Below are 13,139 nucleotides of genomic sequence, written 5' to 3'. Positions count from 1 at the left end.
TGCTGGGGTGTGGGGATAAAACTGTAAAGAGGACAGGCACAGCCCTGGCTGGTGTGGCTCGGTTGGAGTGTTGTCCTGTACACCAAAAGGTGGCAGGTTTGATTCTCGGTCAGGGTACTTACCCAGGTCGGGTGTGTGCAGGAGGCGACCGATCAATGTTTCTCACATCAATATTTCTTTTTCCCTTCCTCTCTCTAAAACAACATTTGAAAAGAAGAAGAAAGGCACAGTCTCCACCCTCAGAGGGCTTATCATCTGGGTTGTAGATGGGGCGATTGAAAGAGACAATAAACCCGGAAGACTGGCTAGGCGCAGTAGAGGGTGCTGTGACAGAGCCCAGAAGGAGCCATTAGCCGAGTGTGGGAGGTTGGGAATAGCTGCCCCAGATGGTCTTTGGAGGGAGGACGGGAGCTCTGTGGCTGGACTGTAGGAGAGAGAGTGACTAGAAACGAGTGAAGTGAAAGTTCCCTCAGCCTGAAGTGTGGAGAATGGATACCTCTACTCTCTCCCTGCATCCCCCCCCTTTCTCCCTCTCATTCCTGTCTTGCCTTGCCTGGGCCACAGACAGGTGACAGATAGATCTGTGGGTGCCAGTTGGGCTTTACTGGAAGCATTGCAGTCTGTTGTGGAGGAAAAGCTGTGCTCCAGTCATACTCACCCTCACACACACTCGCACTCACACTCACACTCCAGGTCCTGCCCAGGCTGGGTCAGGTCTGGTGCAGAGGAGCTGATGGTCTGGTTCTCACTTCTGATCCTTGGTTCCCCAGGCAGCAGTGATTCACATCCCTTCACTCGGTCACAGGGCTCCTTCTGGAGCTCTCGTGGGCTACATGCTATGGTTCTGGGGGAGGAAGGAGAGGCAAAGTTATGGGCTGGGGTCTTGGGCAGGAGCTCAGAGGGAGGAGGCAGGGCTGGAGAGGGCAGGCTTGCCTTGGCAGAGTTCTTCTGCGGTCTCTGGATGTGGTCCCCCAGGGCTGGTCTGGGGTGTGCATGCTCCAGCACTCCAGCATGGTGAACCTGGAGTCAGAGGTCAGGGAGAATAGAGCAGCTGTGGAACTCAGTTTCCTGGAAGGACTGGGTGTGTAGGGTAGAAACTGAGGTCCACCTCTAGGAACCTGTTTCAGGGGCTTCCGTGTGGGAAGAGGCTCAGCAAGGTGTGGAGGAGAAGCTGTGCTCCAGTCATGCTCGAGGAGAAGAAAGGTAAGATGGTGATAAAAGAGGTGACTAGGAGGAGGAGACAGGTTACTCTCCACCCCCCACTCACAGGAGAACAGTGCCTGGCAGCCAGTCCTCGAGGAGGAGATAGGAACAAAAGACACCACAAATGTTCCAGGAATTGGGTGTTGGTTCACCAAGAGACAGTGTCCTCAGGGTTGTTGGCACACAGGACTGGGAGTGAGTGGGTATTGGTGTTAGGGCTTGAGGGACTATAAGGTGGGGAGCTCATAGCCCTGACTATATTCAGGATACCTGTGTCCAGTGCCATAGCTTTAGTGTTTCTCTCTCCACCTTCCCCGATGTACACTGTTCTCTTCCTCTGGAAACCAAGCTAGAGGAGACAGAGCCTCCAGTGAGAAGGATAGCCAGAGGCCCCAGGACCCATTCAGGCACTGACACATGTAGGAACACCTGGGGCACAGGCACATCTACATCACATAGGTACCCACCCCACAGAAGCCCACGTATAGATTGTATAGGAGCACACACGATGCACAGATATACCCACGGTACATGGAGACACACAATCACAAGGGCACATCCATTTGGTACATGTGTACTCTCAGGTTCACGGACACACTTGGACCTGTGTGTTGACTTGAACTCACGGTCCCCTTCACAGACTCCCAGATCCCAGCTGTGCCCCTCATCTGACCATTTACCCTCTATCCTTTCCAAGGGAGACCTAGAAATCAGTATGCTGAGGAGGGGAGCGGTGCTGTGCAGGAGGCCATGGAGGACAGCCAGAGATGGACAAATGTGCAGAATCTTTGGAAGCAGTGGGTGTATGGGTTGCAGGAGTCTTTCTGCTTGTGTGGAGCCTGTGTGAGACTGTGAGGCTGGATGGGGAAAGTGAGCAGAAGAATGATAGTGATGGTGAGGGAGTCCATGATGGTCCTGTGGCTGTGTGTGTGTGTGAGCCTGTGTGAGGCTGTAGATGTTGTCTATTTATGGCCCTCTCAAGCTTTCATTCTTTATGTCCAGGAATTTCTTCCCTTCCGTTATATAATATTAGAGGCCCAGTGCACAAATTCGTGCACAGGTGGGGTCCTGCTGTCCTGGCCCCAATCGGGGAGGATCAGGGCCGGGCCTGTTGGGAGGAGGAGATGGAAGGTTGGCCAGCTGGCCCACCCTAATCGGCCGATCAGAGCTGGGCCGACTCGGGGGGAGGAGCCGAGGGTAGTTGGCCAGTGGGCCCTGCCCCTGATTGGGGTGAGGGGGGCCGATTGGGAGTCAGCAGTCAGGGGAGGGGCCATGGGAGGTTGCCTGGCCAGCCCCAACTCTGATCAGGGGTGAACTGGCTGGGAGGAGAGGCCCCAGTCCGATCGATCGGGGTGGGGGGGCCCACCAGGGGCAGGGCCAGCTGGGGGGAGGGGCCGCAGGTGGTTGGCCAGCCTGCCCCTGATGGGGTGGGGGGTGACCTGGGGTGGGGCTGGCCAGGGGGAGAGGCCGTGGGAGGGGGGGGCCATCACCCTGCCCTTGATCGGGGTGGGAGAGGCCAATTGGGAGCGGGCTGGCTGGGGGGAGGGGCTGGGAGAGGTTGGCTGGACCCATCCCTGATGGGGCCAGTTTGCTGGCGGCAGTGGGTGCCATAGCGACCGGTCATTCTGGTTGTTACAGCCTTCCGGTCGCTGGCTTTTTATATATATAGATAGGATTCCACTGACCTTTGTCCCTGGCTTCTGAGCAAGAGACTAAATCTTTGGAATTTTCCAAGTAATAGGAGTGTTTTTGTTATTTATGAGCCCCTTGGATTACACCTGAGTTTTTGTTAGGAGACGAGATGACTTAGGATGAGGGGGCACCACTGAAAGATCAATTATGTCCTTGGAGAATTGGGGCTTTGAGCCAGCCCAACCTCCAAAGAAGGGGGCTGGAGATTGAGTTCAGTCATGTGACTCAATGATGCCTATGTAATGAAATCTCAATAAAAACTCTGGACACTAAAGCTCATGGAACTTCCTGTTCGGTGAATGAAACAATGTGCTGGGAGGGTGATGTGCCCTGCATGTCTCCAAGAGGAGAGAGCATTTGAGAGAGACCCTCTCACAATTAGCCCTGTGCGTGTTTTCATTTGGCTGTTTTTAAAAAATATATTTTTATTGCTTTCAGAGAGGAAGGGAGAGGGAAAGAGAGATAGAAACATCAATGATGAGAGAGAATCATTGATCGGCTGCCTCCTGCATGCTGCACACTGAGGATCTGAGCCCACAACCCAGGCATGTGCCCTGACAGGAATCGAACTGTAACCTCCTGGTTTATAGGTCGATGCTCAAACACTGAGCTACGCTGGCCGGGCTCTAGCCACCTTTTTCTTAAGTCCATCACTCAGGCTATTGCCCTGTTTCTCAGATGGCTTTTCAACCTATTTCCCCCAAACAAATACTGCTTTCTAGGAGAAAAGATTGTGTCCATGTGTGAGTGAGTGTCTGTGTGCCCATATCTGTGTGTAATTATGTCTGTGTGTCTGTCTATGTCCTTGTATCTGTATTGTGATAATGTATATGCTTGACTATCTGTGCTGTGTCCTTGTGTATGTAAGTGATTGTGTGATTGATTATCTGACTGTGTGGACAGACGTGTAGGTGGATTAAAGTGTTGGAGTGCGTGCTCGCGCATGTGTGTGTGTGTGTTGTGTGTGTGCCCGCTAGCTGTTTGTTCAATCCATCATTTTGTGGCTCTCAACCTCATAGGCCTGCAGGGGGCGTCCAATGCAAAGGGAAAGAGGATATGGGGCTCCCTCAATCTCATGGGCCTGCAGAGGGCATCTGGTAAACAGAGAAAACAGGATGAGTGACTCCTGGGCTGTGGAAGGGGGGCTCTGGCCTGAGAAGTCTGAGTTGTCTTCTTCCAGAAGTGAGCTGGAAATGAGTAAGAAAACAGATGAATCAGCTCTTGAAAGTCCCTGATCCTGGGAAGAGGTCTGCTTCACACTCCATTCTTGTCCAAAACCTCCACCAGAGGTTGCTGGCCAGCCAGAGGGGCAGTCCTTAGCCAGAGTGTGGGTAGAACATTGCACAGGACTTCCAGAGGTGACTGGACATCAGAATGGGGTAACTCTTGAGCAATAGTACACCGCCCTTCCCTGCCTCCTTACCCCCTGGAGCTTGAAGTAAAATCACTGCCAGTTTCCTGAACAACCCCCTCCTTTACTTCCTGCAATTGGGGCCACTCTGGATCCCAGGGTTCCTGGATTTGGACCGATCTTGTGTGGGAGAAATGTAGGGAACAAGGATCCTTGTACCCAAAGCAGAAGGTGAGCTATGTGGCTGGAGGTGAGGAGCCCTGTGGGCTCAGAGGGAAGGTAGGGGAGGCTTCATGGAGGAGGGAGCTCCGAAGAGCCTTGAAGATGGGTGAGGCAGGAGGGAGGACATTCCAAGTTGAATGAACAGGAAGCAAAGGCTCCGAGGAAGGACAGGGGCTTGTGACTAATCCCAGTGTGGGTGAGGCAGGGGAAGGGTAATTGGTGAAAGAAGCCATGTATATGGGGGTAATCCTTGGGGTACTTCCTAGTGATGCCAGGCCCAGTGGTCAAAGTTAATGGAAGACTCCGGTAACCTTAATCAGGCAGGACCATTAGGAGCTTCACATCCTTTGAGTGTGAAGGTTTGAGTTCCTTAGCAGCATAGAATGTCAGCCAGCTGAAATGCCAGTTGGGGATGAAGGGAATGAGTTATAGAGAAAGTACGGTCAATAGAATTCTGAGTTCCCTGCCCCCTGGTGTGCATGCCCTGTATAATCTTGCTTTGAAGGGATTTTTTTTTTGTGGACGTTTGACCTTTGAATATGATGGGATTAGGTGATTAGATATGGCAAAATGAAGGGATTTTGCAGGTGTAATTAAGGTCTCTAATCTGTTGACTTTCAGTTCCTCAAAAGGGAGGTTATCCTGGGTAGATAACTTATTGGACTTAAGTTTGTCCAATCAGGCGAACCCTTGTAAAAAGTGTCTAGAGATAAGAAGTAAGAAGCCGCAGCAGATGCTCTTATTTGGCCTCGAAGAAGCAAACTGCCATGCTGTGGAGAGGGCCATGCAGCAGGCCGTGGCAGGCAGCTCTAGGCACTCAAGGCCTCAGTCCTACAACCTCTACTGCCAGCACCCAGTGAGTTGGGAAGAGGATTCTGAGCCTCAGATGAGATTGCAGCCCTGGCTGATACCTGAGTTCAGCCTGGTGAGACCCTGAACAGAGGACCCAGTCAACAAGTACTTGAACTCTTGACCCACAGACACTAGGAGATGATAAACTTGGATTGTTTGAAGCTAAGTTTGTGGCAATTTGTTACACAGCAATAGAAAACTAACATAAAAACAAAGGAATGAATGCTAATTAAGTCCCAGGACCAGTTTCAGAACTGTTGACTAGAGCTTTTATTCCTACTTCCTTCCAGGTTGTGAAATGTCACTATTTCTTTAACTGACTCCCTTTTTCTGTCATCCTCCTTTATTCCATTCTTCAATATAGGTTGTTGTGGTAAGAGTACTTCTGCTCATCAAGACTGTGGTTTAGCCCTGGCCATTTTGGCTCAGTGGATAGAGCGTCAGCCTGCGGACTGAGGGGTCCCATGTTTGATTCCGGTCAAGGGCATGTACCTTGGTTGCTGGCACATCCCCAGTGGGGGGTGTGCAGGAGGCAGCTGATCAATGTTTCTCTCTCATCGATGTTTCTAACTCTCTATCCCTCTCCCTTCCTCTCTGTAAAAAATCAATAAAATTATTAAAAAAAAAAAAAAAAGAAGACTGTGGTTTATTTTTCCTGGCAGTCACCCACTTGAAGTTAGGCATGGCTGCGTGACCTACTTTGGCCAATTAACTGTGTGCAGAAGTGGCATGTGTCATTTGTGGATAGAAGCATTTAAACCAAGGTTCTCCTCGCTCTTTTACCTGGCTGGAATGACCATGGAAACATTTGTTGAGAAGAAGGAGCACGCCAAAAGATCCAGGCGGCCTGGAATGTTGAACCACCACATGGAATACAGCTGCACTAAAGACCCGCCTAGACCCACAGCAGGCTTGGTATGTATGGGGAATAGAATTTTGTTGTGTTAAACCACTCAGACTTGGGTGTCATTTATTACTGTAGCATAACTCAGTCTATCCTGACCAATCAGCTGTGTTGGTGGTGGTTTTCAGGTATTGCAGAATAGAGAGATGAGGTTATAACAAAACTAGAAAAGGATTGGATGTCAGCCTGAGATCTTGGATTTAGAATTGGATTTTGCTCCCAGCTGAATTGTGTTCCCCCATAATTCATAATTGAAGCCCTAACCTTCAATGTGACTGTATCTAGAGATAGGCTTTTAAGGAAGTAATTTAGGTTAAATGAGGTCATAAAGGTAGGGTCCTAATCTGATAGGATTGTAGCCTTAAAAGAATAGGAAGAGAGAGGACACAGTGAGGACACAGTGAGAAGGCAGCTATCTGCATGCCAGGAAGAGGGCTCTCACCAGGCATCTGGATCTTGAACTTCTAACCTCCAGAACTGTGAGAAAATAAAATTTCTGTTGTTTAAACAACACAGCTGATGGTATTTTGTTATGGCAGCTTAGGCTGACTGAGGCAGATATTTGTTAGGTGATATCCTTAAATTTTTAAGGAGTCTAGGATCTGGGAAGAAGGATGTATGTTGATGTAGGATAGCCATAGGGTGGACTATAGAGATTTTTTTTTTCACTGCCCACAAACTTAACCCCTTTCTATGGTTTGAGGAATTTCCTATTATATGAGTTTTAGTTACCTTCCAACATATGGTAGAACCCCCTAAGGGTCACATACTAATATTCCTAGCTTCCTTTCCAGCTAGAATTTGAACACATGCCTTAGGCTTATCCAATCAGAAGTGCCTTTCAAGGACTGTGAATGGGAAGCTAGTAGTAATGCAAAGGAGCAGGGTTAGTAAAACATCCATTTTCATGGTGGTAGGAGTGGTGGCAGAGGTGATGTCTGTTTTTCATGGGCAGCTGAGCGGTGATTCTAGAAGTGGAAGCTGGCAGGCTGATCACCCAATATTTGAAGGGCTTGTGACGACAGTACAAATGGAGGCCCACAAAGCATATACCTAAATATTTAAAAGTTACAAATCAAGCTGACAGACTGCCAAATAAAAATGTCTCTCTTACTGCCTTGAAAAACATACTTTCAAAACAACTTGAAGACCAGGTTCAAATTTAGAATTTTTGGAATCCTTGGAGTTCCTTGATGGAGAGATGTGGCAAGGGGAGATCCAAGCTCCAGTCCCAACTTGTCCACCCACTTCCTTCCCTTACTACCCTCAGTTCCAATTGCACCATGAAGGGTCTCATATACCTGGTGTAGATACTCCAGCCCCATACATACAAGTTTCTCTCATGTTATCTGGCAATAGCTACCTCTTGGTCATTCTCTGGACCTCGTAGTGTACACAGCAATGACATAGTCTATCATGGGAAGGACAGATCTAAGGAAGAGGTCTGCATGGATTCTTGAAGTTGCTCGGGGCCTTTTGTGCAGGGAATTCTCCAGTTCTCAGTTCCTGAAATGTGGTCTGGAAGGAGAAGCACTCGCTCCAGGTGGGCATGCGCCCTTAACCTTGAGTACTGTTTATGCCATGTCCAGAGATACGACTGGAAGAGGGATGGAACAAGGTCCCCTAAAACATGGACTATAGGACAAGGGGCTCAGTTATCTGGATGTTAGGGTGGTACTGGCATTTGGCATCCCCCTCTGTGCCACCACGCTGTCTTGGAGGGCTGTCTGGACTGTCCTGGCTCTACTGCATGCTTTGCCAGTGGTTCTGGCTGCCTAGGCCCCCTTATTCTTTCATTTTCTGTACCTTCAGGGTTTTTTTTTTTTTTTAAACATCGATCAGCTGCCTCCTGCACACGCTCTACTGGGTATGTGCCTGCAACCAAGGTACGTGCCCTTGACTGGAATCGAACCTGGGACCCTTGAGTCTGCAGGCCAACGCTCTATCCTCTAAGCCAAACCAGTTAGGGCAAGGGTTTTTTTTAAAAATAACTTTTCTGTTTAAATCATCTAGTGAGTTTCAGTGGCTTGCAAGTAAGAATCCTGATTGATACATTTGTTTATTTGCCCTTTTTTGGGTGGGGGTAACTCTATATCATGGCAGCTCTGAGAATGCTGAGGGCCCCACATTAACAGACACTCTGATACTTAGGGCTGCCATGCCAGGAGGTGCCATTTACACAGACTCCAGGGAAAACAGTGTCCCTGGAGTGTGCAATGATGCTGTCCTGCCTGACAGGCATGGGTGTTCCTGACAGTGCTAGGATTTCCCAGGAGGAATGGTGGCCTAATAGTAATGGGGGGACCTTGACATTAGTGGAGTCCTGTCAGCAATGGGGACACCAATAGGTATTGGTATGTCCTGTCAGGGTTCCTGAATTGATGGAGGTCTTGAGTGTTGTGCCCCTGTGGGAAGGGGTAGCCTCATTTTGGGGGAGGATCCTTGAAATGATGGTCTGACAGGTATGGGATCAGCAAGGTGATTGGGGTTTTGGTAAGTGTTGGGTTCAGATTTCCAGGGACTACAGTTTTGATATCCAGAGCCCTGGGGGTTAAAGCCACCCACTTTGGTGGGTTGGAGCCCAGGGGAGCTCATATTTTCTGCGCCTCCCCCCCCCCTCCCCTGCCCCGGAGCCATGGGTCCTAGGAACAGAAGCAGGGCTGGGTGTCTGACTCGCTCATCTACTCTGATCCTCAGAGTCTCTGCCCTAACCTTTGTCATTCTCCCCTGTCCTGCCTATTCCTGACCCCTCAGGAGATAGAAGTGGTCCTTGAAGTGGGTCATTCAGGAGTCTAATCCCACTCCTGAGGATTTGAACACATGACTTAAGTTTGTCCAATCAGAAGCATCTTTCAAGGGACTACAGATTTCCAGGGACTACGGTTCTGATATCCAGAGCCCTGGGGGTTAAAGCCATCCCAGTGAGATGCTCTGCTCTGCAGAGGTCCAACCAGGCTGGCTCAGAACTCCCCCCCCCCCCCCCCCCCCGCGAGGCCTGCCCCTTTTAGAAGCTTTGCCCACAGGTCCCTTGGTCCTGCCCCTACTCTCACCCTCCGGATCCCAACCCTGCCCTGTCCCTTCATTCCCCTTTTTATTGCAACATCACCTGGCCTCTGTTACTCCCTGAGAATGGAGGTAAGAAGGTGGGCATAGTTGTAGCCTGATCCCTTCTCCACTGTTCCACTTGGGGAAACTGAGGCCTGGGTAGGCCTCGAGAAACTGTGCCTACTTCCTCCTAGAGATTCAGGGGAAACCACTTCCCCTTCTGCTGGAGAGGCCCAGGAGGCTGGAGGCCCTCCAGGGGGCATCTCTGCATCCGGCTCAAGCATTGGGGTCTTGCCTGAGGCCTTCAGCTTCTCTTCTTGTTTTCCCCCCAACTCTTCCTAGCAGGTCAAGCCTTTCCACCCCAACTGGACATCCCAGACCCCAGCCCTCTTCCCAAGTGCTACCCATCAGACCGACTTGGGCTGCAATCTCAGCATGGTCACTCTACCTCTCCATGCCTCAGTTTCCTCAGACATAGAATGGGACCAGTGATCCCCAACTTATAGGGTTGTTTAAGGCTGCAGTATGTCATACACATAAAGGACTCAGCTTGGAGGCTGACACATGGTCAGTACCTCAAAACAATGGCTTTCCCTCTTTTCCTGAGGGCCGCTTCCTCAGACCTGGGCCTGCTGTATTGCTCCCCATTTTTACTTAGGAGATGGGTCAACTAAGAGAGGCAGTCTATGTAGTACAGATTCTGAAGCCAAACTACCCAGCGAGGACCCTCAGCTCTGCCGCTTTACCAGCTGTCCAGCCTGGTAAGTTGCATGCGAGTGTCAGGAGCAGCGAAAGCAGTGCCCGGCACCTATTACGCACTTAGTGGTGAATTAACTGGTACTACAGAGCCATCTCCTTCCGCGGGGGTGAAGTCTTAGGGGCCATCGAGGCAGTTCTCTAATCAGAGAGGTGCCTGCTTAATTTTACAGAGGGGCTCTTGAAGGAAACTCCCTACTTGGGAATCCTGTCCCTTTATGAGACGAATTCCAAGGTTTTCTGGCTGTTTCTGAGTTTCCCGGAGGCCAGAGAAGGGGGGCACAAGGGTGGGGGTTTACCAAGAAGTTGACATGATGAAAATATGATCAAAACTGCATGGGGCTGGCTGGCTCTGACCAAACACCCACAACACCGATGTGAGAACTGGATGTGGTCCAGGTGTGGGTGGGAGGGGCATCGTGGGAAAGAGACATGCTCATTCCATTGTTTTGTTACTCAGATATGTCCTGGGGCTTGTTCTGTGCCAGCCCTGGGAACTTTATCAATAAACAGGGACTGTCAACAATAAATTAAAAAAAAAAAAAAAGACAGGACAGGGACCTTTTTGTCCACCTATGAAGCTGGCAGCTCCCTGGGCAGGGATGACAGGTCCCTTTAGGGAGATGCTGGCTGTTGGATAGAGAGGTATCACTCAGCTGCTGGCCTTAAACCTGTAGCAGGCACCATGTGAAAGGTTTTCTTAAACCAGCGGTCGCCAACCTTTCGGACCTCATGGACCACCAGTGGTCCGTGGACGACTGGTTGGTGACCCATTGCCCTAGAGAGAAAGGTGTTTACCTATAGGCAGGTAGCAAGGTCCCCGTATTCCGATTGGGGAGCTAGGAGTCCACACCACCCCTTAGCTGGCTGGCTGTTTCATCATTGTCAGGGAGGCAGGTTGGCTTCTGGCCCACCAGAACTCAGGATAAATAGATGCCACAGCCCTGGCCGGTGTGGCTCAGTTGGTTGAGCGTCATCCTGTGTCCTGAAAGGTTGCAGGTTTGATTCTGGTTGGGACGCATGCTTGGTTGCCTGCAGGAGGCAGCTGATCAATGTTTCTCTCTCATTAATGTTTCTCTCTTATCGATGTTTCTCTCCCTCTCCCTCTCCCTTATTCTCTTTCTCTAAAAAAAACACACAAACAAAACAGCCCTAACCAGTTTGGCTCAATGGATAGAGCGTCGGCCTGCGGACTGAAAGTTCCCAGGTTCGATTCCGGTCAAGGGCATGTACCTTGGTTGTGGGCACATCCCCAGTAGGAGGTGTGCAGGAGGCAGCTGATCGATGTTTTTCTCTCATCGATGTTTCTAACTCTCTATCCCTCTCCCTTTCTCTCTGTAAAAAAAATCAATAAAATATATTAACAAAACAATAAAAACATATTGAAAAAAAAGACGCCACACTTACCAGTGAATTATAGTGAAATAGAGAGCAGGTGTTGATCAGATGAAGTCACAGAACTGAGAATGTTTGGGTGAGTCAGGACAAGTCCCGAATTGCTGGGCTAAGCTCTCATGTTTCTGGTGGGCGATAAGAAGACAAACCCAGTGCCCAGGAAGGATTGGTGGCTGGGCACGAGTCCAAAAGGAAGGGAGCAAGCCAGGAGGAAAGGCACTGGGTGGAGAAAAGCTGGGGAGGGCTGCATGCCTACTCTCTCTGGGACTTTGGTGTCTGCCCCCAGACTTCCTCTAAATTCTTCATTCTCGCTAGCTCCTGGATTATCCCTCTTCCCGAGTCTCCGTTTCTCCTACGTTCCCAGAGGGATTCCCTGTGGCCCCAGGAGGTGGCGACATTTATGAACATGTGTGACTTTGGGGAAGCCCATATGAACCACAGGGGACCCAAAGATTCATGAGTCAAGTCTTTGGAGGGACTAAAAAATTAAGCCACCCCCCCACCTACACACACACCTGACAGATGGGGGAACTAAGGCTTTGGGCGGTAGGGGCGGGGGGTGTGTGTGTGTGTTTAAGGAAACATCTTGCCTAGAATTGAACAGTGAGGGTCGGAAACAGGATTGTGGGATTGATGGCTGAGCACTGAGCTCAAGGCCTATTCCTGTAACAGCCAGTGGCAGTGGCAGGGAAGTAGTGTCCAGGGACCTCTGTCCTGGTGGCATCTTCTTCAGGCCTCCCCTCTTCCCCTCCTCCCCTCCTCCCCTCCTCCCCTCCTCCCCTCCTCCCCTCCTCCCCTCCCCTACTCTATCTGCGTGTTCTCCTGAGGGTCCGGAGGGACAGTCTGTGTCTGCCTTTGTGGTAAGCTGGCCTCTGCGTGGCTTCACTGAGAACTGAGAAGGAGTTGAGGCAGGGTGCCCCCCCTTCACACCTATGTTTGTCCTCTGCCTGCTGGGGTGCAGGGCATAGAATCCAAATGGTATTCACAGCTGGGACCTTTGAACTCCATGGCTGGCTGACTTGATGGATGGTTTAATGGATGGATGTGTGTGTGTGTGTGTGTGTGTGGGGGGGGGGCGCGGGGAGGGTGGATGGAGGTCTAATGGATGCAGGGACATTAGGTGGATGGATGCATGGATGCATGAATGGATGGGTAATTTACCCCAGGCAGCAGAGCCAAACCTCCCAGCCATAACAGTGTTCTTGAAAAATCCCCATCCCTTCCACTCCTTGTAACTCTAAGACCTGAGAAATCCGAGGTCTTAAACACCTGCTTCTGGGAGCAGAGCGGGGAAGAAGCTGTCATGCTCTCAGCTCAGGGAGGCAGGTCTGGTGCAGGGCGCAGCTCTAGGGTCCAGCCTCGGGCTGACCTGTGGCAGGGCCACAAACAAGTCCCAGCCTGGAGGGCAGAGCTCTCCTAGCATAATTAAGCCTGACCTTGTAGCCCTCCCTAATTCCTTTCTAAGTAGCTAATGGGCTTTGGGAGGTGCAGCAAGTGTTGCCAAAACAAGAACATTTGTATACACGTTAATCTACCCTTGTTTTAATCAGACTATAAAATAAAGCATTGGCTTGCAGGCTGGGTCTTTTGTGTCCTCATCCAGGCACAGGAGATCCACCGAGCCCCCGCTGTATTCTCTTGTCTGTCTTTTCTTCAATCTTTCACCGCCCCTCCTCGGGTTCACCCTTGGCCGTGCTGGCGCGGCACAGGCTAGCACAG

Source organism: Cnephaeus nilssonii (genome assembly GCF_951640355.1).
Source record: "Cnephaeus nilssonii genome assembly, chromosome: 14".
In the NCBI taxonomy this organism is placed as follows: Eukaryota; Metazoa; Chordata; class Mammalia; order Chiroptera; family Vespertilionidae; genus Cnephaeus; species Cnephaeus nilssonii.
This window is presented reverse-complemented; position numbering follows the sequence as displayed.